Here is a 26,560-nt window from a genome sequence, read left to right on the forward strand (position 1 = left end):
TTCACAAAATTTATCAGCCTCCAACATTCCTAGGGGTTACAACCATCTTTATCAAGGAATTTGATAATTTTAATAATCAATAAAAAATATGTCGCTAAGATAACGTTTTGAAGAATTCCAGCGAAATAACCAAATGAAACAGCAAATCTAAGTTATCATAAAATAATTGGTCACATAATGGAACATATAAAACCGCTCAAATGAAAAAAGAAATTAGAATTCCTAGTGAAATAACCTAGTGATCACAACCAAAGAATAGAGCACAAAAGACAAACTTAATTGAAATGTCTGAAATATCTTGCGGGCTCTTGCATCATTCTTGACTTGATACTTATGGAAACATTAGAAATTAAGTATCGGGAAGAAATGTCATTATTATCAAGTAGCTGATATCGAAACAGACTATACACCATGTTATAATTGTGAGAATACCCTGTTCAAGTAGAATTTGAGAAGCAAGGAAAACCGTTAGAGCGCTTGAATACAAACGAGACTACAGACATTCTATCAAGACATTTACCTTACAATGCATTATATTTTTACCAATGACATGAGTTTCTTAATCATTTGTGTGCACATTTCAAGTACAAAACGTGCATGTTTTTAACAATAAGCAAATGCAGTGTAAACATCAAACAATCCGTCTGTGAAGATTACTAGTCTTGAAATATTGTATTTATTCCATTGTTTTTATTCCGAGGAGGGTATACTATTGACGCCGGTGCTAGAGGGCATAGGTTGTGTTGCACTTATTAATTGTAGCTCGTGAAACACCTCGAGCAAACTGAGTTCGCAGTTTTCACATACTGCATTGTTGTCACAGGTCTTGATGAAGTTCCTTCTTTCGTTCGTCTTCTTGTTAGCTGACAGTGTTAATTATAAAGTCACAAATACAATATTACACATGTCTAGCATCAAAAGATTTGATACATAGATTCTGCACTTTAAAATTGCAACACATCGTGAGTTACAATATAGTTAAGATTGGTTCGTAAAAACAATCAATTATAGTATAGATATTTTAGATGCATATATTTAATGTTTAAAAGCACGCATGTAACTATACTTTTCAAAAAATATACTATACAATTCTAAGTTTTATTTGCGAAAAAATACCATTCTAATTTTTTTAATAGCAAATACCGACAAGAGTGTTAAAATAAGAAAAACTCTTTCTTTTTTTATTAGCTGTAGTGTCTTTTCAATCAATGTATCTTCAAATTATTATATAACTCTTGCTGTATGCAGCTTTAAAGCATAATACAATGTACACTTTTACGGCAATGTTTGGTTTTAAAAACTTCATCTATGTCATCATTGTGTTTCTCAGAATCAAATTGACTTGTTGAATATAAATTTATTACATTACATGGCGGGGCAATTCTTAAGTGCACAAACACAATTATTTATTATTGCTTTTCGTCTGGACATTCTCTTCTTGGGAATTGCAAGTGATATAAATAGTCCTGATCCGTCAATAATGATTGTTTTGTTAAAGTGAGGAATATCTCGTCTTTCAAGATGAGCTTGTAATAAAAATGTTTGTGTTCAGCTCTTATGATTTTTATATTTCACCTTAGTTCATGTAGTTCTTGAAAGTATGTCTCTATAGAAACATAAGAACCATAAGAAAGCCTTTCTCCCCATACTATTTACATTATTATTGCACATTGACATAACAAATGTTTAACAATACGCATCCTTTTGTACTTTTATTGGCCATGATTTGATTCATTAATGATATCTTTTGTAAAATTATAAGAAATTTCAATCATATCAACTTTGCTACAAAAAGTTTAAGTTTCAGTTGCAACTTGCTCGCTGCTAAGATAAAAAAGATTTGTTATATGGTCAAGATATAACATGTATAATGTATGAAAATAAGCTGCCAAGTCTTGTTATCCACTCCAAAAACTAATTGTCTAGCTCAAATTTTACTCAAACCCCAGTTTCAGCATAATATGCAGCTCCAAATGACTAATATTCTCATTTACAAGTATCCTTAACACTTTTATTAAACTGTATTGCATGTTAAATATCACATCAAAGCTTTTTTATTGTAATGTGTTTCTTCCTGTTTCTAATGATTTATGACCGATTAACAGAAACGGTCCCAGACGCATACGCAGATTAGCTCGAATACTGCAGAAATAAAAGTCTCCAAGGAATCCAAGAATATGAAATAAGAATAAAGAATTGATTTAACACACCAAAATGTCACGCAACAGACACTCAAAACACATAAGCCTAGTGTTGTTATCACTATTTTATTGAAGAGGCATGGAGGTTATACAATTTGTTTCTTAAAGGCATGAATTTAAAATCCCTCCAAAAGATCGCAAAATGGTCTTTGCTTCCTGTGGAAACATAAAACACGGCATTCAAAACGAAGTTACGAACAACGTAATTAAGATTCAATCTAAGTAAATGCATTTTCATGTTCCAAACCAAAAAAATGTTAGCAATTGATCAAACAATAAATGCTTGCGTCAGTTTCAAGTTTAATAGTATTCTTGAAATATGGATAAAATACGTAAGAATGTATTCAATGTATATTAACAGAAGTCTTAATCAATACCAGCATATGTGTTTATATTGTAGAACGCAATTTTATTAATCAGTCATACATTTAACTATTCCTACAATTGTAAGCAAAAGTACTTTCATCTGTATTCGAACTGTATTATATACATGTATGATTGACATTAATTCTTTTTTCTTTTCAACACTCATATATTCTTGTTATATGCTGTACAAATGTTGTAAAGGGGCCGGAGGCCTAAGTACAAAATAAACTTTGAAACTTGAAACTGGATCTTTAATTTATTCAATTCTACGGCATACATAGGAACCCTTATATAATCATACTGACATTTGGTCAATATTATTGCAACCGATGAAAAATAATGATAAATATCAAAAATAAAAATGATAAATATGAAAATAAAAATCGTAAATATCAAATAACACTGGAAGAAGTTGTAAATATGGATTTAAAATATTTTCATGATTATATTATATCAAGTTTATCATTATTGTTGTTAATTCTTGTTGCGTTAAAGCGCTCGAATACAAACGAGACTACAGGCATTCTATCAAGCGTTTACCTTTCAATGCATTATACTTTTACCAAGGACAAAAGTTTCTTAATCATTTGTGTGCACATTTGAAGTACAAAACGCACATGTTTTAAACAATAAACAAATGCAGTGTAAACTTCAAACAGTTCGTCTGGGAAGATTACTAGTCTTGAAATATTGCATAGATTCCATTGTTTTTATTCCGAGAAAGGAATACTGTTGACGCCGGTGCTAGAGGGTATAGGCTGAGTTGCACTTATAATTCCAGTTTGTGATACACCTCGAGCAAACAGAGTCTACAGTTTTCACATACTGCATTGTTGTCACAGGTCTCGATGACATTTCTATTTTCGTACGTCTTCTTGTTTCCTGACAGTGCTAATTGTAAAGTCACAATTAAATATTACTGGTATTGTATGAATGTCAAGCATTGTAAGATTTGAAACATAGATTCTGTATTTAAAAATTGCAACACATCGTGAGTTACAACATAGTTAAGATTGGTTCGTAAAAACAATCAATTACAGTATAGATATTTTAAATGCAAATATTAAATGTTTAAAAGCATGCATCTAACTATGCATTTCAAATAATATACTAAATTCCATTTGTGCAACATTAGCATTTTAAAGATCTTTTTAACATCAAATACCAACAGTGTTTAAATAAGAAAAAACAACTCATAAAAAAACTTTCTTTTTTATCAGTTGTAGTGTATTTCCAATCAAATTATCTTTAAATTATTACATAACTCTTTCTGCATGCAGCTTTAAGGCACAATACAATGTACACTTTTACGGCAATGTTTGGTTGTCAAAACTTCATCTATGTCAACATGGTGTTTCTCAGGCCATCATATTGAAATCAAATTGACTTGTTGAAGCAATGTTTATTACTTTACACGGTGGCGCAATTCTCAATTGCACAGACACACTTATTAATTATTGCTTTTCGTCTGGACATTGTCTTCTTGGGAATTACAAGTACTAAAATAGTTCTGACCGGTCAATAATTATTGTTTTGTTAAAGTGAGGAATATCTCGTCTTTCAAGATGAGCACGTCGTAAAATGTTTGTGTTCAGCTCTGATTTTTTTATATTACACCTAGCTTAGTTCTTGATAGTATACGCGTCTCTCTACAGAAACATAATCACCATAAGAAAACCTTTCTCCTCATACTAGTTACAACATTAATGCACATTGACATAACAAGTGTTTAAAACTACACATACTTTTGTTGGCCATGATTTGATTCATTTATTATATTTATTGTAAAATTATGAGAAACTTCAATCATATTAAGTCTGCTCAGAAAAGTTTGATTTTCAGTTGCAACTTGCTCGCTGATAGAATAAGAAAGATTGCGTTATTTGGACAAGATATAATGTATAAAAGTAAGCTGCCAAGTCTTTAAATCTACTTCAAAAACTAATTGTTAAGCTCTATGTTTTGCTCACATCCCAGTTTTACCATATATGCAGCTTCAAATGACTTGTCATAGAAAAATATTCACATTTACAACTATCCTTATATAGTTTATACAATTTTATTACACTGTGTTGCATGTTAAAATCACATCAAAGCATTTTTCTTGTAATGTGTTTGTTCCTGTTTCTAATGATTTATGACCGATTAACAGAAACGGTCCCAGACGCATACGCAGATTAGCTCGAATACTGCAGAAATAAAAGTCTCCAAGGAATCCAAGAATATGAAATAAGAATAAAGAATTGATTTACCACACCAAAATGTCACGCAACAGACACTCAAAACACATAAGCCTAGTGTTGTTTATCACTATTTTATTGAAGAGGCATGGAGGTTATACAATTTGTTTCTTAAAGGCATGAATTTAAAATCCCTCCAAAAGATCGCAAAATGGTCTTTGCTTCCTGTGGAAACATAAAACACGACATTCCAAACGAAGTCAAGAGCAAAGTTATAAAGAATCAATCTTAATAAATGCATTTTTATGTTCCAAACCAAAACATATGAGCCATTGATCAAACAATAAATGCTTGCTTCAGTTTCAAGTTTAATAGTATTCTAGAAATATGGATTCGTAAAATACGTAAATACTTAAGAATATATTTAATGTATATTAACCAAAGTCTTAAGCAAAACAAGTATTTGTGATGACATTGTAAGACGCAATTGTCTTAATCAGTCATGCATTTAACTATTCACGACAGTATGAAAAAATAATTTCATATGTATTAGAACTGTATTATATACATATGTATGTTTGACATTACTTGCATCTTCTTTTCAACACTCGTATGTTTTTGTAATATGCTGTACAAATGTTGTATGGCCAGGGGCCTTAGTACGAAATAAACTTTGAAACTTGAAACTTGATCTTGTGTTTATCTACGGCCTTTAAATCATACTGATACTTGGTCAATATTATTGCAACCGATAAAGTTAATGATATCAAATGATATATCAAAATAAAAATGGTAAATATGAAAATAAAAATCGTAAATATTAAATGACAATGGTAGATGTTGTAAATATGGATTTAAAATAGTTTTTCATTTACTGATTATATTGTATCAAGTTTATCATTATTATTATTGTTGTTGTTATTGTTCTTGGTGGTGCTGGTAGTATTGTCATTTTATGACTTTGGTAACCAATTTAAGCAATATCTATTTGTTGCTACTTGATTTGATATATTTGAATTATACGAAGTATACATAATGAAGTTCAACCAACATTAGAACATTTAAGGGATGGTTTTAAAGTTGCCCCGTACTTCACTTCAGTGTTGTTATATTTTTTCTGGTCCTTCGCGATCATTGATGCCAGCACTATTAAGTGTTGAGAATTGAGTACCGCTCAAACCGATGCTAGGGGGCGTGAGGGATGTTTCACTTATTCATTATCCCTCATGTACAGACTCAATCAAACCGAGTCTGCAATTTTCATATAATTTTGTTGTGATTTATGCTTCCGAGGGATCACTTTGTTTCCAGATTTTGATAATAAGACGTTAATTTGTTTTATTTGTTCAAACAGTAGAGTAAAACTAGACAATATAAATAAAACAAAGTATATTATAATACAAAATAAATTACAAGAAAATTTATTGTTCCGGATACTTTCCAACTATAAAATGATAAAATTAGTGTAACAGTCACAAATTCTTAAATCTTTGTTGCTCTAAAGCTCTTTGTATCAGAAGGTACGTGAAATGAAAAAAGTTAAACATATAAAAAGAAACGATTAAAAACGAACATTATTTCACCGGCAAAATAATTCGTTAAAGTTGAAGCAAATATCTAGTTTACATACCTCAGCTTATGTTAGTCATTCAGAAAACCCTTTACATATCCAACATTGTAGAATGTCGCACAAGTTCTTGCGTCTTATAATTCAATCAAATCTACAGATAAAAAAAATAAAGCACCAACTATTTCGCATTTCCTTAGGTAAAATCTAAAGGAATAATTGTATGCACAAACTTTTATCAGATACACTCGCGGTCTAGCTAACTACTACCAATTCTCCCTTCAATTGGGGCATTGCACAGCGATGTATCATTTACGGAACACTGCATCACTTTGTATCTTTTAAAGGACATAGCACCACTATGTTTCATTTACAAAAATCAGCTCATCAATTCCAGTCAGATAGGGACAAGGAAGTAGATTGCGTGAAAATTTTCAGTATAACTATCATGCGTGTTTCAGCAGTAAAACACCGAATATTTCTGTCAAGTAAAATCTATCATTTCAAGACATTAACAGGAAAATCAATAACATAATTTATTAATAGATTCAAGATATGAATAATCATGCTTTAAGCATAGGAAACAGAATGTAATCTTATAATTTATACTATCCATTAGGTTTAAATCATTAAAATGATTAAATCTTGCACTAGTTATGTTTTGTTTCGTTCCTTCTGCAGCAAAAGAAAAAAGAAAAGATGGTGCTGTTTATTCAAGAAGCCGATGGCATTTAAATCACCTATGATCCATTACACTAAATGGAATTCACATTTTTTGTTCTCTTATGAAACACTTTTTCGACATATTTACCTTATTAATAATAGTTCGCAGTTGTTTCTATTTGATCGCTTCGAACCATAAAAATATATATTAAATTTTGTTTTCATTATTTTAAACTTTAATTTACCCAACTTATTACTGTTCTTATCGATAACACTGAGGAAAACTTATATGATTTGTATGAGGTTAAAATTTGATATAAAGGTCATGCTATTACATTAAATATTTCCTGGAAAACATGGGAATACACAACCAGCATTTACATCTATTACATTCAGATGAAATTACATTTTGAACAAGAATTATAAGGGTTAATTTATCAAGGTATTTTATTAAATTCAAATGTCTTCCCATTGATGTCGATATAATACTATTGTTGTGCGAATTGAACAAATCATTGCGATTTCTTTATTATCTTTTCACTTTGTATATTCTTATATCAAAAGCATAAAATACATAATCAACTTCAGCTTTGTTTTAAGCAAGCGTTTAGATAAAAAGAACGTTTGCTTTATTACAACAAGAGCACCGCTAGGCGGGGCATTATATGCCCGAAAGTACTTTAGCTGAAGGTTGCTTAATGCTTGAATTATTGAGCGAAAACTGTTTCCAGTTTAAAGGTGATAGTAACCTTGATCTTTGATCTTGTGACCCCAAAATCAATAGGGGTCTTCTACCCAATATGGACAATCATCCTATGAAGTTTGAATACTGTGGACCAAATGAAACTTAAGTTATGCTCCGGAAACCATTTTCAGTTTTAGGGTAATATCGACCTTGACCTTTGACTTTGTGACCCCAAAATCAATAGGGGTCTTCTACCCAATATGGACAATCATCCTATGAAGTTTGAATACTGTGGACCAAATGAAACTTAAGTAATGCTCCAGAAACCATTTTCAGTTTTAGGGTAATAGTGACCTTGACCTTTGACTTTGTGACCCCAAAATCAATAGGGGTCTTCTACCCAAAATGGACAATCATCCTATAAAGTTTGAAAACTGTTGGCCAAATGGAACTTAAGTTATGCTCCGGAAACCATTTTCAGTGTTAAGCTAATAGTGACCTTGACCTTTGACCTTGTGACCCCAAAATCAATAGGGGTCTTCTACCCAATATGGACAATCATCCTATGAAGTTTGAATACAGTGGGCCAAATGGAACTTAAGTTATGCTCCAGAAACCATTTTCAGTATTAAGCTAATAATGACCTTGACCTTTGACCTTGTGACCCCAAAATCAATAAAGGTCTTCTACCCAATATGGACAATCATCCTATGAAGTTTGAAAACTGTGGGCCAAATGAAACTTAAGTTATGCTCCGGAAACCATTTTCAGTTTTACGGTAAAAGTGACCTTGACCTTTGACCTTGTGACCCCAAAATCAATAGGGGTCTTCTACCCAATATGGGCAATCATCCTATGAAGTTTGAAAACTGTGGGCCAAATGGAACTTAAGTTATGCTCCGGAAACCATTTTCAGTTTTAGGGTAATAGTGACCTTGACCTTTGACCTTGTGACCCCAAAATCAATAGGGGTCTTCTACCCAATATGGGCAATCATCCTATGAAGTTTGAATACTGTGGGCCAAATGGAACTTAAGTTATGCTCCGGAAACCAAATTGCTAACGGACGGACGGACGGACAGACGGACGCCAGGGGGTATAACATAATATGTCCGAAATTCTTTCGGGCATATAAAAAGGCTTGACTTTAAATGACAATACAGGTATGCAATTTATAAAGGTGTTCTGCAGCTGATTTCTAGGTCCGAATTAATTTGATTTCTCATACATTTCAAAAGAGGATTCTAAAGGAAACAGAAAAAAAATCAGTAAGAAGTACAGAATGCAATCATAATATACGTTAATACCTTTTTTACAGCTAAGACGTTTAAACATTTCGTTTTCATTTGAATTTTATAGCCTTTATTTCCGTCAGATAAAAAAAGAATAAAAGCATGAGAAAGAAAATATCAGCCATTTGGATATGCTAATGGTTTTAAATTTCTCACTTGCTATGAAAACATGTTTGATACAATTAATTAATGTTCTAGAAATTGTGAAATCTAGTTGCTGTTGATTCCAGTATATCGATTGAACCTTTCTCCCAGAACCTGGAAACCATTTCCGTGAGTGAAATAAAAATTATCTGAAACACATATTCAAAACAACAACGACAGTCGTAAAAAACACTGAACACGATATAACATGCAATATGATTGGTGGGCAAGTTTTCGAAGTAAAAGACATTGATCGTTCGGCTACGGACAGCCCAGAATGCATCATAAACTGACAAATCTAATATAAATTTAACTGCTATATTCTCCTATGGTATCACTATTTCTTTCATTAACAAGAATAAAATTGTCAACCCTTAATGTGCCGAATTTCCCAAGTCAACTTGTCAGATTTGTATTTGGATCAGTCCATTCGATATATCATTGTCAAAATACAAAAATAGGGAGTAATTAACAGTTTAGAAATTGGTCAGATTGAACAAATGCTAAATACTGGTGACAGGAGCTGGTCACTCTTTGGTTTCTCTCCTCTATAAATCATGCCAACTAAATTTGAAAGAAAACGTACACAAACTGATTTAATGATTAACCACCCATTCTTACTTGATTTCTGATTTATTGATTGTCAATCTCAGAAAAGATTTGATATACATTGACATAAAGACTAATATGAGTTAAATCACAATCATTTTCTCTGGTTCTAATAGAAAAATAACAAAATAACAATAAGAAAACCATTATCATCATTATAAAATGGCAAATATTATAAATTAGCGGATAATACTGCATAACATATGAAATGCGGAAGCCACGTTCTCAAAAAGCAATCGTTCTCTGTAAAATACAGTTTATGAAAGCAATTCGTTGATTTGATTATGCTAATACCTTTTAAATGGGATATATTTGAAGCAAACTCAATTATTTTCACATTTAGCAGATTTTACGTTACTAACACAAATAAGTTTATTGATTACATAATAACGAATAATTATTTTCTTAAAATATCGTCATTACATTCTCAAACAGTCTTCAAATTAGCAATGGTTTCAAGGAATATTATGCACCTCAAATGGTTAAAGAATGGATTGGCGTATTAGCAAATTATGCATTTGAAACATGGTGTATTTGGTCATAAAATATACAGCAGAATGAAATTTTGTCGAAAAAGCTCAATTGAATATCAAATTGGTAATGGATACTATTAGCCGTCAAGAAATTTTCCAAAACATATTAAAACCCATCTGTTAAAATATGCTCTTTAAAAGAATTGATTACAAATCAACAAAATAGTGTTTAGTTTGCATTTAATTAACCTAATGCTGTACATTACATATTGTAGAACTCAAACAATGATTCTATCTTACTTAATTCTATAATTCAATAACCTAAATCCTTATTTTGTTATTTGATACATGAATTGATGTAAGTTATCTGTTAGGTTATGTCCTTTCAACTTTGATTTGAAGTGATTGAGATTTTAAACAGATCAAACATTCTCGTAAATTACTTACCTGTCATGATTTACTTGCATGCCATGAATTACACATTAAACACTATTTTGTCCAGCTTAATATTGTAAGTTTTAAGACGTTTTATTATTTCTCTACATCTTCGAATCAGACGGTGCACATTTAGTGAAATTTTAACGATAATGGTAAATAGCCAAGGTTACAGACGATTCTTACTCGTGTAATTATTGTACGTACATCCTTTATATGTAATTGTCAGGATAGTATTTCATCAGAAGATAAAAAATATGTACTAATATATAGATTGACAATTATATTTTGTCTTAAGGTAACAAGGGCTTAATGTAATTGTATGTATCCAAGTAAATTGGCTGTGCTTAACAACAATACAGTTTGTTTTTTCCTTCTTTGTTTTTCTTGTTATGTATTATGTCGCATCAATACTGTAAAGGTCGTATGGCGACTTTCCTACTTTATTAGTGCCTATCTGCATACATAGTGCAAACCTAAATATTTTAGATGGACAAAAACGTTATAGTCATTTACATTTGATAGACCAGTAAGCTTTACAATACAACATTCATATGAAAAGAAAAACAACAACATTTATAGAAGGCATTAGGTAATAATACTAGTCGCCCATATTTTGGCAAGGAACTGATTACTTCTGTACATGCCAGAGCAGAGGTGAGCGTATGACGTTAGAAAGAATTTCAGGATCAATCACATTGACAGTGACCAGCACCGTCCGGGAACCAAACCTTGGTCGCCCAATTCATATTACGACGATTTTGATTCCCGGAAGGTGCAGATCAATGTTATTATCAAAGTTATACCCCATTTGATATCATTTTCCACGATTAATGTAGTGTCATCAATAAAACACAAAAAACTGAAATGAAAACGTTACAGGAGACCTACAATGATGTTACTAGAAGATTAAATAGTTAAATGTATCTTTAGTGTCTCTTTATAATCTATGACTAGACACTTTAATCTACATAACAAATTCACGGACATTGTCTCTTCTTGGTGCAAAACAATGAGATGTTGACTGCACCTATTATCTTTCAACAGCAAAAATAAGTCATCATAAAAACATCATAATTAAGTAATGCATGACAACATACATAAAATAAAAAAATAATGACAAAATTGCTTATATTACGATGTATGTGATGATTATGTGCGTTATTGTTTTGATGTCCTCAAACAAAACTATTGTATTTAGAATTATGAACGTTTGGCGATTTTCCAGCTTTCTTAGTGAAAGAAGACCGCCCCCAGGAATCCCTCCGTGCATTATTCAGGGACCAAAAGGACACCAAAAACCACCCTGGAAGGATTCAAACCTACAGCGGTAAGAGACAAGTGGTTTTAAGTCAACGACATTAACCACCCAAACACACGGTATAACTGTCAAAAGAAATGAAAAGAAAAAAGAACGGAAATATACACTATGATTTAAACGTAAATAAAGACTGAGAAATTAATTTAGCATTCCTCATGTGCCAATCTACATTCGCAGTGCAAAACTTATAAACATGGGAGATCGACCGAAATATTATTATATATCGTTTACATTTGATAGACAAATAAACTTTTAAACTTAAAACAAGACAGTGAAAGATAGTGATTTTCATTATCACAACGATACGGAAATATTAAAAACCGCGGTATTCAAAGGCACTTTCCTAATTCTCTGTAATGTATGATAATAACTGCAGTCTATATATCATTTAGTATTCTATTTGTTATATCTTTATCACTTTATTATCAGCACAATTGCAGTTATAATATATGTAAACTAAATACATGTACAAATTTAAAGTATCGAAATAAAACGAAACAAAATAACAAAAACGAGGCATAGATGTTAACTAAAATGTCAACACTTCTCAAGTAAACATTTCATTTCATTCAAAAACTATTATTGATGAAACAAATTGTCTCTTATTGTTTTGTCTGGTATAAATTTTTACATATTCTTAATAATTGTAACCGTTAAATGTGTGATATTTTGATCAGATACAGAAGTGATTCAAATGAAATCGTATTTATCTGTCTGCAGTGTCATTACTGGCATTTGCCACATATTGCATTTGTTGCTTCTTTACATACCGTCAATGCGTAAAATGAAACTGGAACCAATTTAAATGAATTGTGTGTAAAAAAGCACAGTTAAGGTGTCCGATTGTAAAGACAGCTAAGTTACCGAAATAAAAAGACTTAAAATTAAGATATTGCTAGGGTAAACCCAATGAATTAAACGTAGTAAACTGTTTACACACCCAAATCATTGAAAATTAGATGAAATCATGATAATTTTGATAATCAATCAAAAATAAGGCTGCAAAGATAAAGTTTTGAAGAAATCCTGCAAAATAACCAAATGAAACAGCAAATCTAAATTATCATAATTCATCACACACCATAACACATAAAACCGCCAAAATGAAGAAAAAAAGAATTTCTAGTGAAATTACCTAGTGATCAGAACCATAGAATATTGCACAAAAGGCAAACTTAATTGAAAAGCAGGCTCTTGTATAATTCTTGACACTTATGGAAATACATGTATTAGAAATTAAAAATCGGAAAGAAATGTCATTATTATCAAGTAATTTATATCGACACAGACTATACATTATGTTATAATTGTGAAATGTCCTATCAAAACAGAGAAAACCGTTAGAGCGCTTGAATACAAACGAGACTACACGCATTCTATCAAGACGTTTACCTTACAATGCATTGTATTTTTTATCAAGGACATGAGTTTGTTAATCATTTGTGTGCGCATTTAAAGTACAAAACGCGTATGCTTTTTACAATAAACAAATGCAGTGTAAACTACAAACAATCCATCTGTGAAGATTACTTGATGGATTCCATTGTTATTATTCCGAGAAAGGAATACTGTTGACGCCGGTGTTATAGGTCATAGGCTGTGTTGCACTTATAATTGTAGTTTGTGAGACACCTCGACTGCAGTTTTCACATACTGCATTGTTGTCACAGGACTTGATGAAGTTCCTTCTTTCGTACGTCTTCTTGTTGGCTGACAGTGTTAATTATAAAGTCATAAATATACAATATCACGAATGTCTAGCATTATAAGATTTGATACATAGATTCTGCACTTTAAAATTGCAACATATCGTGAGTTACAATATAGTTAAGATTGGTTCGTAAAAACAATCAATTATATAGTATAGATATTTTAGATGCAAATATTAAATGTTTAAAAGCACGCATGTAACTATACTTTTCAAATAATATACTATACATATATAAGCTTCATTTGCAAAAAATTGGCATTCTAAATTTTTTAACAGCAAATACCGACAAGAGTGTTTAAATAAGAAAAACTCTTTCTTTTTCATTAGCTGTAGTGTCTTTTCAATAAATTTATCTTCAAATTATCACATAACTCTTGCTGCATGCAGCTTTAAAGCATAATACAATGTACACTTTTACGGCAATGTTTGGTTGTAAAAACTTCATCTATGTCAACATGGTGTTTCTCAGACCATCTTATTGGAATCAAATTGACTTGTTGAATATAAATTTATTACATTACACGGCGGCGCAATTCTTAAGTGCACAAACACAATTATTTATTATTGCTTTTCGTCTGGACATTCTCCTCTTGGGAATTACAAGTCATATAAATAGTCCTGACCCGTCAATAATGATTGTTTTGTTAAAGTGAGGAATATCTCGTCTTTCAAGATGAGCACGTCTTTAAAATGTTTGTGTTCAGCTTATTACACCTTACTTCTTGAAAGTATGTCTCTATAGAAACATAAGAGCCATAAGAAAACCTTGCTCCTCATACTATTTACATTATTATTGCCCATTGACATAACAAATGTTTAAAAATACGCATATTTTTGTACTTTTATTGGCCATGATTTGATTCATTAATGATACCTTTTGTAAAATTATAAGAAATTTCAATCATTTTTGAGTTTCAGTTGCAACTTGCTCGTTGCAAAGATACGAAAGATTGTTATATGGTCAAGATATAACATGCATAATGTATGAAAATAAACTGCCAAGTAATGTTATCCACTCCACAAACTAGTTGTCTAGCTCGAATTTTGCCCAAACCGCAGTTTTAGCATAATATGCAGCTCCAAATGACTTTCCAGAGCAAATTTTCTCATTTACAACTATCCTTATACACTTTTATTAAACTGTATTGCATGTTAAAAATCACATCAAAGCATTTTTCTTGTTATGTGTTTCTTCCTCTTTTAAATGATTTATGACCGATTAACAGAAACGGTCCCAAATGCATACGCAGATTTGCTCGAATACTGCAGAAATAAAAGTCTCCAAGGAATCCCAGAATATGAAATAAGAATAAAGAATTGATTTACCACACCAAAATGTCACGCAACAGACACTCAAAACACATAAGCCTAATGTTATTTATCACCATTTTATTGAAAAGGCATGGAGGTTATACAATTTGTTTCTTAAAGGCACGAATTTAGAATCTCTCCAAAAGATAAAAAAATGGCCTTTGCGTCCTGTGGAAACATAAAACACGGCATTCCAAACGAAGTCAAGAGCAAAGTAATAAGATTCAATCTTAATAAATGCATTTTGATGTTCCAAACCAAAACATGTGAGCACTTGATCAAACAATAAATACTTGTTCAGTTTCAAGTTTAATAGTATTCTAGAAATATGGATAAAATACGTTAGAATTTATTCAATGTATATTAACCAAAGTCTTAAGCAATACCAGCATATGTGTTGATACTGTAAGATGCAATTTTCTTAATCAGTCATAAATTTAAATATTTACAATTGTAAGTAAAAGTACTTTCATCTGTATTAGAACGGTATTATACACATGTATGTTTGACATTAATTCCATCTTTTCAATACTCATATGTCATTGTTACATACTGCACAAATGTTGTATATAGTCCGGAGGCCTTAGTTCAAAACAAAATTTGAAACTTGATCTTCTGTTTATTCATTTCTACGGCATACAAAGAACCCTTATAATCATACTGATATTGGTCAATATTATTACAACCGATAAATATAATGATATATATAAAAAATGGTAAATTCTCAAATAAAAATGGTAAATATCAAATAACAATGGTAGATGTTTTAAAGATGGATTAAAAATATAATGTTTATCATTTAATTATTATATTGTATGATTGGTGGGGCCGGTGATGGTAGGATTGTCATTTTATTCTGTGGTAGCCAGTATCAGCAATGTTAATTTGATGCTACTTGATTTGATTTATTCAAATAATATGAAGTATACACAATGAATTTCAACCAACATGACGGTTTGATAATAAAACGTTCATTATATATTTTTTGTTTAAAAAGTAGAGTTAAATTAGACAACATAATTAAAACAAAGTATATTATAATACAAAATAAATTAAAAGAAAATTCATTGTTCCGGATACGCTACAGCTACAAAGGAATACAATAAGTGTTACAATTACAAATTCTTTAATCTTTGTTGCTCTGAAGCTCCTTGTTTCAAAAAGTAAGTGAAATGAAAATAAAACATTTAAAAAGTATCAATGAAAAAACGAATATTATTTCATCGGCATAATGACCCTTTTTTAAGCTGTTAAATTTGAAACAAATATCTAGTTCACATACCTTAGCCGGTAATTGTCATTCAGAAAACCTTTTACATATCCAACATCGTAGAACTTGCACAAGTCCTTGCGGCTATAATTCAAGCAAATCTACAAAAAATATACAATATAGAGTACAAACTTTTTCGCATTTACCTAAGTACGAATAAGTATAGACAGTATGCACGAACTTTTATCAGATACACCCGTGGTCTATCTAACTACTGCAAATATTCCTTTCAATTGGAACATTGCACAGCAATGTATCATTTACGGGACACTGCATCACTTTGTATCATTTACAGGACATAACACCACTATGTATCATTTATAAAATTGAGCGCAACATCTTCAGTCAGATAGAGACAAAGGAAGAAGATCGCGTGAATATTTACAATATAACCATCATGCATGTTTCCTCAATGTAACACCGAATATTTCTGTCAAGTAAAAATCTATCATTTTAAGAAATTCCCAGCAAAATCAATATTTCAACATGGAACAAAATTTATTTATAGATTCATTATATAAAATTATCATTCTAACAACAGACGTAACTGACAGTATTAGCTTTTAATCAGTTACTTCTATAGAAGTAAGTACTTGGAACACGTAGTTTGGGAAAAGAGTACAGCATGCACACATTGTAAAAGTATATGGAGCGCTATAATGCTTTGCAAGCTTGTTACAAATTTTTTTCCCGTACCTTCTCCCACTTAATTACAATTCAATATGATTGCATATTAGTTGTTATTTTCACTTTTTGTTACTTTTGTTGTACTATAATTACGCATTTCACTATTTATAATTGAATTGTAATTATTTCATGTTAGTAACAAATGTAATAATACATGTTGTTACTGTACATTATACTTTACTTTTTATATTCTCGGGAAAGAAATTAACATAAGTCGTTGACTTGTTTTTCAATCCTTTCTCAGTATTTAAACATGTTGTCGATCCGATATGCCTGCATGAATATTGTTGAATCACCTTAGGAAATGTTGCCTGCTTTTTAAAAGTTGTCTTTTGACGAAATGTCTATGATATGCAGGCTTCATAACCTCGATCCCCTTTCAAAATAAATGCCATTTAATTTAGTTCTGCACATTGTTTTCAAGTTAAGGGCACATGCATTCTTTCACTTGGGACCATACGCCGCTTTTCATGGAATGACACGAACGTGTCACATTGAAGATTCCATGATAAACGCCATATGCGGATGTTTCTAAATTCAAACTTTCACAATGTTCATATTAAATGTTGAATTTTGCTAAAGCCGGTGCTACAGGGGCTTGAACGGTAGTTTGCACTTGACAGTACCGTCCATGAACATGCTCAATCAGATCAAGCCTGCAACATTTTCAATTTTGCCGTTTTAGACTTTCTTTTCTCTATTGAACAATATGAAATAAATACTGTTTAAACAAAACTTGTAAAATACTAATGTTTTAACTTTAAATAGAATTCCAAAACAAAGTCAATATGTCATATTTTAACGATTTCCAAGAACTTTATTATATAACTACGTTTTGTTTTTGAATGTGTATGAACATTGTAGGATTAAGGAGCATTGATATTTTTATAAGCAGCATGTCATTCAAAAAACTGCTATGGTAAGTTAAATCATGCAGCATTTCCGGTTAAATTCATATTACCTTGTTAGCGCAAAACTTGAAAAATAGATTTATGCTAGTCTTAAATTGATAGATACATTAAATGGAAATTATATAAAAATATCAGGCTTAAAGCTCAGGAAACTTTAATCTTATATCCAATATCATCCATTTGGTTTAAATCATTAAAATGATTCAATTTTGCACTTGTTTTGTTTCGTTATTAAATCAATTTATCTGTTTCTGCAGCAAAAAAGAAAATTTTCAAAGGCTTTAAAATAATGGTTTAGTTTTGTTTACAGGAGGCCGATGGCATTTGTATCACATTTGATCCATTATACTAGATGTAAATCACATATTTGTTCCATTATGAAACACATTTTCGACATATTTACGTTATTGTTAATTGTTCGCAGTTGTTTCTTTTTCAAAACCTAAGAAACAGATCCCTTCAAACCATTCTAACTATACATATTAAACTTTCATTTACCCAACTTATTTATGTTCAAGATTATCGATTAGACCATTGAAGACTTATATGATTTATATAAGGTAAAATTTGATATCAAGGCCATGCTATTACATTAAATATTTCCTGGAAAACATGGGGAATGTACAACCAGCATCACATGTTATACATTTAGATGGAATGAAAATTTGAATAAAAAGTATGACGGTTAATTTATCAAGTTTAAATGTCTTCACGGTGTTGTCGATATAATGAGAATGTTGTGTGTATCAAACAAATCATTGCAATTGTTTTATTTTATTTTCACTTTGTATATTCTTATAGCAAAAGCATAAAAATACAAAATCAACTTCACCAGTGATTCAAGCAAGCATTTAGATGAAAAAGAACATTTGCTTTATTACAAAAAGGCTGACTTCAAACGACAATACAGGTATGCAATTTATAAATGTGTTCTGCACATTTTCTAGGTCTGAATTAATTTGATTTCTAGTGCATTTCAAGAGGATTCAAAAGAAAATAGAAAAATTCAGTAAAAACCAGAATGCAGTCATATTATGTCTTAATATATTTTTTACAGTTTAGACGAATAAACATTTTCATTTGAATTTAAAGTCTTTGTTTCCTTCAGATAAAAACGCACGAATAAGACATGTGAAAGAAAATATCAACCTGTTGAATATGCTAATGGTGTTAAATTTCTCACTTGCTATGAAAACATGTTTGATACAATTAATTACTGTTCTAGAAAATGTGAAATTTAGTCGCTGTTGATTCAAGTTTATCGATTGAAACTGTCTCCCAGAAGCAGGAAAATATTTCCGAGAGTGAAATAGAAATTATCTGCAACACATATTCAAAACAAGAACGACTGTCTTCAAAACATAAAAAACACACTAAACACGAAATAGAATGCAATTTGATTGTTGGGCAAGTGTTTAAAGTTAAAAACTTGATCATTCGGCTACGGACGCCCATAATGCATCTTTAAAAGACAAATCTAATATAAATATAACTGCTATATTTTTCTATGGTATCATTATTGTTTTCATTAACAAGAATGAATTTGTCAACCCTTAATGTCCAGCTTTGTTTTTGGAACATGTCATGAATTACACATTAAACACAATGGTGTCCAGCTTAATAGGGTAGCAATGCAAGTTTTATGACGTTTTTTTATTTCTCTACATCGTCGAATCAGACGGTACATATTCCGTAAAATTCTAACGATGATGGTAAATAGCCAGGAATACAGGCGATTCATAGTCTTGTAATGATGTGTACGTATATCCTTAATATGTAATTGTCAGAAGATATGAAAATAACAATATATAGATTGACCGTGTTATTTTAGGTAGCCAGAGCTTAATTTAATTGTATGCATTCATGTAAATTTGTTTAGCTGAAAAACATCACTGTTTTCAGTGCTGGGGTTGTTCGAACTCTACAGACGTGGCATCAAACCAAGGACACACATTTTGTTGTTGTTGTTCTTTCTTTTTCTTGTTATATTTTATGTTGCAAAAAACTGTAAAGGTCGTTTGGCGACTTTCCAGCTTCATGAGTGGAGGACGACCACCTCAGGAGCCCCTCCGTGCATTATTCAGGCACCCGAATAACCGACGTTCCTTAAGCGCGATGGATAGCTTCCTCAATGAAAATATCCAACTCCCTGGGGCGATTCGAATCTATAGCGATAAGAGACAAGTTGTTTTAAGTCAAGGACCTTAACCACTCGGACACTCGGTATTATTGTTAAAAGAAACGAAAACAACAACAACAAATGAACACACGCTTTGATTAAGAAAAAAAGTCTATTATCAAATAGACTGAGAAATACTCAGATAAGTTAAGTATTGAATACCCACAGATATCGTAGTAAGCTTAACATGTGCCAATCTGCATACGTAGTGTTAACTATAAACATGGCAGATCGGCAGAAAATGTATAGTCATTTACATATGATAGACCAGTGAGTTTTTAAATGCAACTTTCTATAATATATATAAAAACAACAACAACAACAACAAGACAGTAAAGGTAAGTGATTTTCATCATCAAATCTATACGGAAATATTAAGTACATTGGTACACAAAGGCACTGACCAAATTCTCTATAATGTATGAGAATAATTGCAGTATATCTTTCATTTAGTATTCTATTTCTTATATCTTTATCACTTCATTGTCAACAATAATATATGTAAACTGAATACATACTTGAAGTATCGAAAAGGAACGAAACAAAATTTACGCATAAGAAAGAAAACGATGCATGGATGTTACTTTAATAGTGTTAACACTTCTCAAGTAAACATTCCATTTGACTTAAAAACTATAATTGATGAAACAAATAGTCTCCTATTGTCTTATCTGGTATAATTATTTACATATTATAAGTTATTAAGTTAAATGTCTGATATTTTAATCAGATACAGAAGTGATTTTAAATGAAATCGTATTTATTTGTCTAGTGTCATCATTGACATTTGCTACATATTGCAAATGTTCAGTGGTTTAATTTTTCTTTATATAACATCAATACGTAAAATAAAACAATCAAGAACAAAATCTAGAAATGTGTCCATAGGACATGGGTGCCCTCACACTCCACCGATTTGTCAATCTCAAATTTTTTTTGGCTACATACAAGTACTACAAATACTGAATAAATCCATAAGTACACATGCTGACCAACATTCTTGAAAACTTTCAGGTCTACAGGTCAAATACTTTTTGAGTTACGTGCAACCAACATTCTTGTAAACTTTCAGGCCTACAGGTCATAAATTTTTTGAGTTACATGCAACACAAGTTAGATATTGTCAATTTTTACTAGGTCAAGGGCAATAACTCTTAAAATACTAAAAGTATCCACACAAAATACCCAGGTGCACAACTACACATGCTGAGCAACATTACTGTAAGGTTTCATGACTCTAGGTCAAATACATTTTTAGTTACGTGCAACACAAGTTGAAAATTGGAAATTCTTACTAATTTAAGGGCAATAACTCTAAAAAAAACTAAATATATCCATAAGAAAATACCCAGGTGCACAATGACACATGCTGAGCAATATTTTTGGAAGGTTTCATGACTTTAGGTCAATTACTTTTTGAGCTACGTGCGACACAAGTTGAAAATTGCAAATTTGTACTAAGTCAAGGGCAATAACTCTAAAAATGCTAAATTTATCCACATGAAAATATCCAGGTGCACAACTTTACATGCTGATCAAGATTTCATGACTCTAGGTCAATTACTTTTTGAGCTACGTGCGACACAAAAAGGGAACGGACCGAAGGACGGACGGATGGACGGACGGACAAGGGTAAATCTTAATGCACCCCCACAATAAATGAATTATGTTTAAAATAGCGCAGTTCAGGTGTTCAAATTTAAAACACGGGTAACTTAGCCAAATGAATAAAACGTAGTAGATTGTTAATGCGCCAAATAAATTGATAACGTGATTTGAAAATCAAACGAAATCACGATATATAACTATCTATTTCTCATAATTTATCAGCCTCCAACGTTCCAGGGGGTTAAACCCCTCTTTATTAAAAATTTTGATGATTTTAATAATTATTGAAAAATATGTCCACTAAGATAAACCTAGGAAATAACCAAAGAAACAGCAAATCTAAGTTATCACAATTCGTCACATAGCAGAACATAACACAACCAAATGAAAATAATAAAATTCCTAGTGTAATAACCTAGTGATCGTAACCAAAGAATAAAACACAAAAGACAAACTAAATTGAAATGTCTGAAATATCTAGCGGGCTCTTGTATCATTCTTGACTTGACACTTATGGAAACATTAGAAATAAAGTATCGGGAAGAAATGTCATTATTATGAAGTAGCTGATATCGACACAGACTATACAAATGTACATTATGTTGTAATTGTGAAAATGCCCTATTCAAGTAGAATTTGAAACAGGGAAAGCTTTAGAGCGCTTGAATACAAACGAGACTACAGGCATTCTATCAAGACGTTTATCTTACATTGTAATATTCTTTTGCCAATGACATAAGTTTCTTAATCATTTCTGTGCACATTTGAAGTACAAAACGTGCATGCTTTAAACAATAAACAATTGCAGTGTAAATTTTAAATATTTCGTCTGGAAAGATTATTAGTCTTGAAAGATGATATTGATTCCATTGTTTTTATTACGAGAAATGAATACCATTAAAGCCGGTGCTAGAGGGCATAGGTTGTGTTGCTTGCACTTATAATTGCAATTCGTGAAACACCTCGAGCAAACTGAGTCTGCAGTTTTCACATACTGCATTGTTGTCACAGGTCTTGATGAAGTTTCTTTTTCGTACGTCTTCTTGTTAGATGACAGTGTTAATTGATAAGTGACAAATATGACATAACTGGCATTGTATGAATGTCTAGCTTTAGAAGATTTGATACATAGATTCTGTATTTTAAAATTGCATCACATCGTGAGTTACAACATAGTTAAGATAGGTTCGCAAAAACAACCAATCATATAGATATCTTAAATGCAAATATTTAATGTTTAAAAGCACTCATGTAACTATGTTTTTTTAAATATATGCATGTACTAAGTTTCATTTGCGAAACATTGGCATTTTAAAGATTGTTTAACAACAAATACCGACAAGCGTGTTAAAATAAGGACAAGACTCATAAAATACCTTCCTTTTTCATTAGCTGTAGTTTCTTTTCAATCCAATTTTCTTCAAATTATTACATAACTCTTGCTGCACGTAGCTTTAAAGCACAATACAATGTACGGCAATGTTTGAAGGTAAAAACATCATCTATGTCAACATGGTGTTTCTCCGACCATCTTATTGGAATCAAATTGACTTGTTGAAGAAAAATTTATTACATTACACGGCGACGCAAATCTTAAGTGCACAAATACAATTATTTGATATTGCTTTTCGTCTGGACATTCTCTTCTTGGGAATTACAACTCATATAAATAGTCCTGACCCGTCAATAATGATTGTTTTGTTAAAGTGAGGAATATCTCGTCTCTCAAGATGAGCACGTCGTAAAATGTTTGTGTTCAGCGCTTATGGTGTTTTTTATATTTCACCTTAGTTCTTGATATTATACGTGTGTCTCTACAGAAATATAATAACCATAAAAAGCTTTTCTCTCCATACCAGTCACATTATTATTGCACATTGGCATAACAAATGTTTAATAAAACATATACCTTTTGTTTGAGATCATTTATGCACATTGAAATAACACGTGTTTAACAATACAAAGTCATGTTGTTGGCCATCATTTGATTCATTTATGATATCTTTTGTATAAATATAAGAAACTATCATCATATCAAGTTTGCTTCAGAAAAGTTTCATGTTCAGCTGCAACTTGCTCGTTGCTAGCATCAGAAAGATTGCGTTATTTAAACAAGATATAATGTATAAAAATTAGCTGCGAAGTCTTTTCATCCACTTCAAAAATAATTGTTAAGCTCTACCCCAGTTTTGCTATAATATGCAGCTCTAAATGACTTATAGCAAATATTCTCATTTACAACTATCCTATTATAGTTAATACAATTTTTCTTATACTGTTTTGCATGTCAAAAATCACATCAAAGCATTTTTCTTGAAATGTGTACCTTCCTCTCTCACATGATTTATGACCGATTAACAGAAACGGTCCCAAATGCATAGTAATACGCAGATTTGCTCGAATACTGCAGAAATAAAAGTCTCCAAGGAATCCAAAAATACGAAATAAGAATAAAGAATTGATTTACCACACCAAAATGTCACGCAACAGACATACAAAACACATAAGCCTAATGTTATTTATTACCATTTTATTGAAGAGGCATGGAGGTTATACAATTTGTTACATAAAGGCATGGATCTAAAATCCCTCCAAAAGAACGAAAAAATGGTATTTGCTTCCTGTAGAAACATAAAACACGGCATTCCAAATGAAGTCAAGAGCAACGTAATAAAGATTCAATCTAAATGAGTGCATTTTCATATCCCAAACCAAAAAATGTTGAACTTGATCAAACAATTAATGCTTGCTACAGTTTGAAGTTAGATAGTATTTTAGAATAGATAAAAGACGAAAGAATTTTATTCAATGTGTATTAACCAAAGTCTTAAGCAATACAAGCAAATGTGTTGATACTGTAATACGCAATTTTCTTAATCAGTCATAAATTTAACTATTGAAAATTGTAAGCAAAAGTACTTTCATCTGTATAAGAACTGTATAATATACATGTATGTTTGACATTAATGCCATCTTCTTTTCGACACTCATATGTTATTGTTATAATATTGCTGCACAACTGTTGTGTATGGGACGGATGCCTTAGTACAACATAAACTTTAAAACTTGAAACTTGATTTTGTGTTTATTCATTTCTACGTCATACAAATTATACTGATACTTGGTCAATATTATTGCAACCGATAAAAATAATACTAAATATCAAAACAAAAATGGTAAATAAATTTCAAATAACAAAGGTAGATGTTGTAAATATGGATTTAAAATTGAAATATTTGTCATTAACTGATTATATTGTTTCAAGTTTATCACTATTTTGTTTCATCAATATATGAAGTATACATAAAGAATTTCAACCAACATTGGAACTTTTAAGGATCCAGTAGTTGATGGTTTCATTATCAAACGTTAATTCGTGTTATTTGTTTAAGCAGTATATTAAGAATGAAAATAAAACAACATAAATAAAACAAAGGATATTATAAGACGAAATAAATTAAATTATTCATTTCAACTATAAAGGAATTAAATTAGTTTTACTATCACCAATTATTTAATCTGTGGTGCTCTAAAGCTTATTAATTCAATGAAAACATAAAAATGAAAAAAGGGAAAACGAACATTACTTCATCGGCATAATTATTCTTTGATATAAATTGTTAAAGCAGCTGACCTACGAAAGGTAGCAGAAAATCTGCCGTCTTGCTAATATTTCAAAATCCCCCCTCAAACACATTATATTGTTGAAAGAAAACGAAATGACACTTCAAAATGTACATATCTTAACATTATTGCTCTGAAAACAAACAGTTCTCTTTTCCACCAACGGGAAATACCTTCTTTTATTATACCACGGAATTCTTTCATCCGGGTTTTTTTTCTAGTATCACGTGATCGTACAGGACAATAGCGTGACCTGTGCTCCGGAACGCACGGAATCCGGGATTTTATCAAACATATAGTGATACCAACAATTGCTTTTGTTTTTATATTTGTAGAAGTTCATGGCCCTAACAATTATAATTGATCAATTGTTTCATATATATAACGACCAATTTATAGATTTAACCTTTAGCTTGAAATGTGATAGTGGCCTACTCATGACGAATATTGATAAACGATCCCGGGCATACCGGATACCGGGGTTTTTCCGGACCACTGTTGTGACATGTGACCCCGTTTAATGAATTATCTTTTCCTATTTATATTGGCTACTGCATTAGTAACGTAGTAGATTATGGAAAAGAAACACCCGATCAGTGATGATGGATTTATACAATAAACCTATCTAGATCAGTATTTATTGTTTACTTGAAATTTTATTTCATTTTTTTTTCATTTTACCATCTGGAGGTCAGTGGCTTTAAAGTAAAAAAAAAAACAAATATCTAGTTCACATACCTCAGCCTGTGCTTGTCATTCAGAAAACCTTTTACATATCCAACATTGTAAAATGTTGCACAAGTTCTTTCGTCTTATAATTCAAGCAAATCTACAAATAAAGTTACAATATCATGTACCAACTATTTCGCATTTCCTTAGGTTAGATCTAAGACATTATGCACGATTTATCAGATACACTAACGGTCTAGCTTACCACTACAAATTCTCCCTTCAGTTGTGACATGTACTTACAGGACACTGCATATCTTTGTATAATTTACATAACACCACTATGTATCATTTATAAAATTCCGCACAACAACTCCAGTCAGATAGAGACAAAGGAAGTAGATTGCTTGAATATTTACAGTAAACGCCGACTATTTTTGTCAAGTAAAATCTATCATTTCAAGAAATTAACAGGAAATTCAATATATCAACATGGAATATAATTCATATATGAGTTTATCATTGTAACAACAGACGTTACTGACATTATTAGCTTTCAGTCAGTAACTTCTATAGAAGCTACTACTTTAAACACGTAGTTTGGGAACAGCGCATACGTATTGGCAACTTATATGGAAGGATATATTACTTTAC

The 26,560-nt window shown here is 31.1% G+C and overlaps 1 protein-coding gene across 7 annotated transcripts in view; it reads right to left on the minus strand.

The window, feature by feature from the left end:
• LOC132717728 (cGMP-dependent protein kinase 1-like) overlaps positions 1–26,067 on the minus strand; it is a 91,018-nt gene extending 64,951 nt beyond the window's left edge. For 2 of the 7 annotated variants that reach the window (XM_060701280.1, XM_060701281.1), the window contains exons 1-3: positions 25,976–26,064; positions 16,241–16,329; positions 6,378–6,468 (exon numbers count right to left, since the gene is read on the minus strand). The gene's annotated coding sequence lies outside the window, so the exon portion shown is untranslated. Of the gene's footprint in view, positions 1–6,377; positions 6,469–16,240; positions 16,330–25,975 lie in introns of all 7 variants that reach the window. The other 5 variants (XM_060701275.1, XM_060701283.1, XM_060701282.1 and 2 more) reach the window with 5 other exon arrangements.
• Positions 26,068–26,560: the final 493 nt, after the last annotated feature.

The sequence above is a fragment of the Ruditapes philippinarum genome, unplaced genomic scaffold, assembly GCF_026571515.1.
Source record: "Ruditapes philippinarum isolate M1 unplaced genomic scaffold, ASM2657151v2 ctg793_1_1_1_1, whole genome shotgun sequence".
NCBI lineage: Eukaryota > Metazoa > Mollusca > Bivalvia > Venerida > Veneridae > Ruditapes > Ruditapes philippinarum.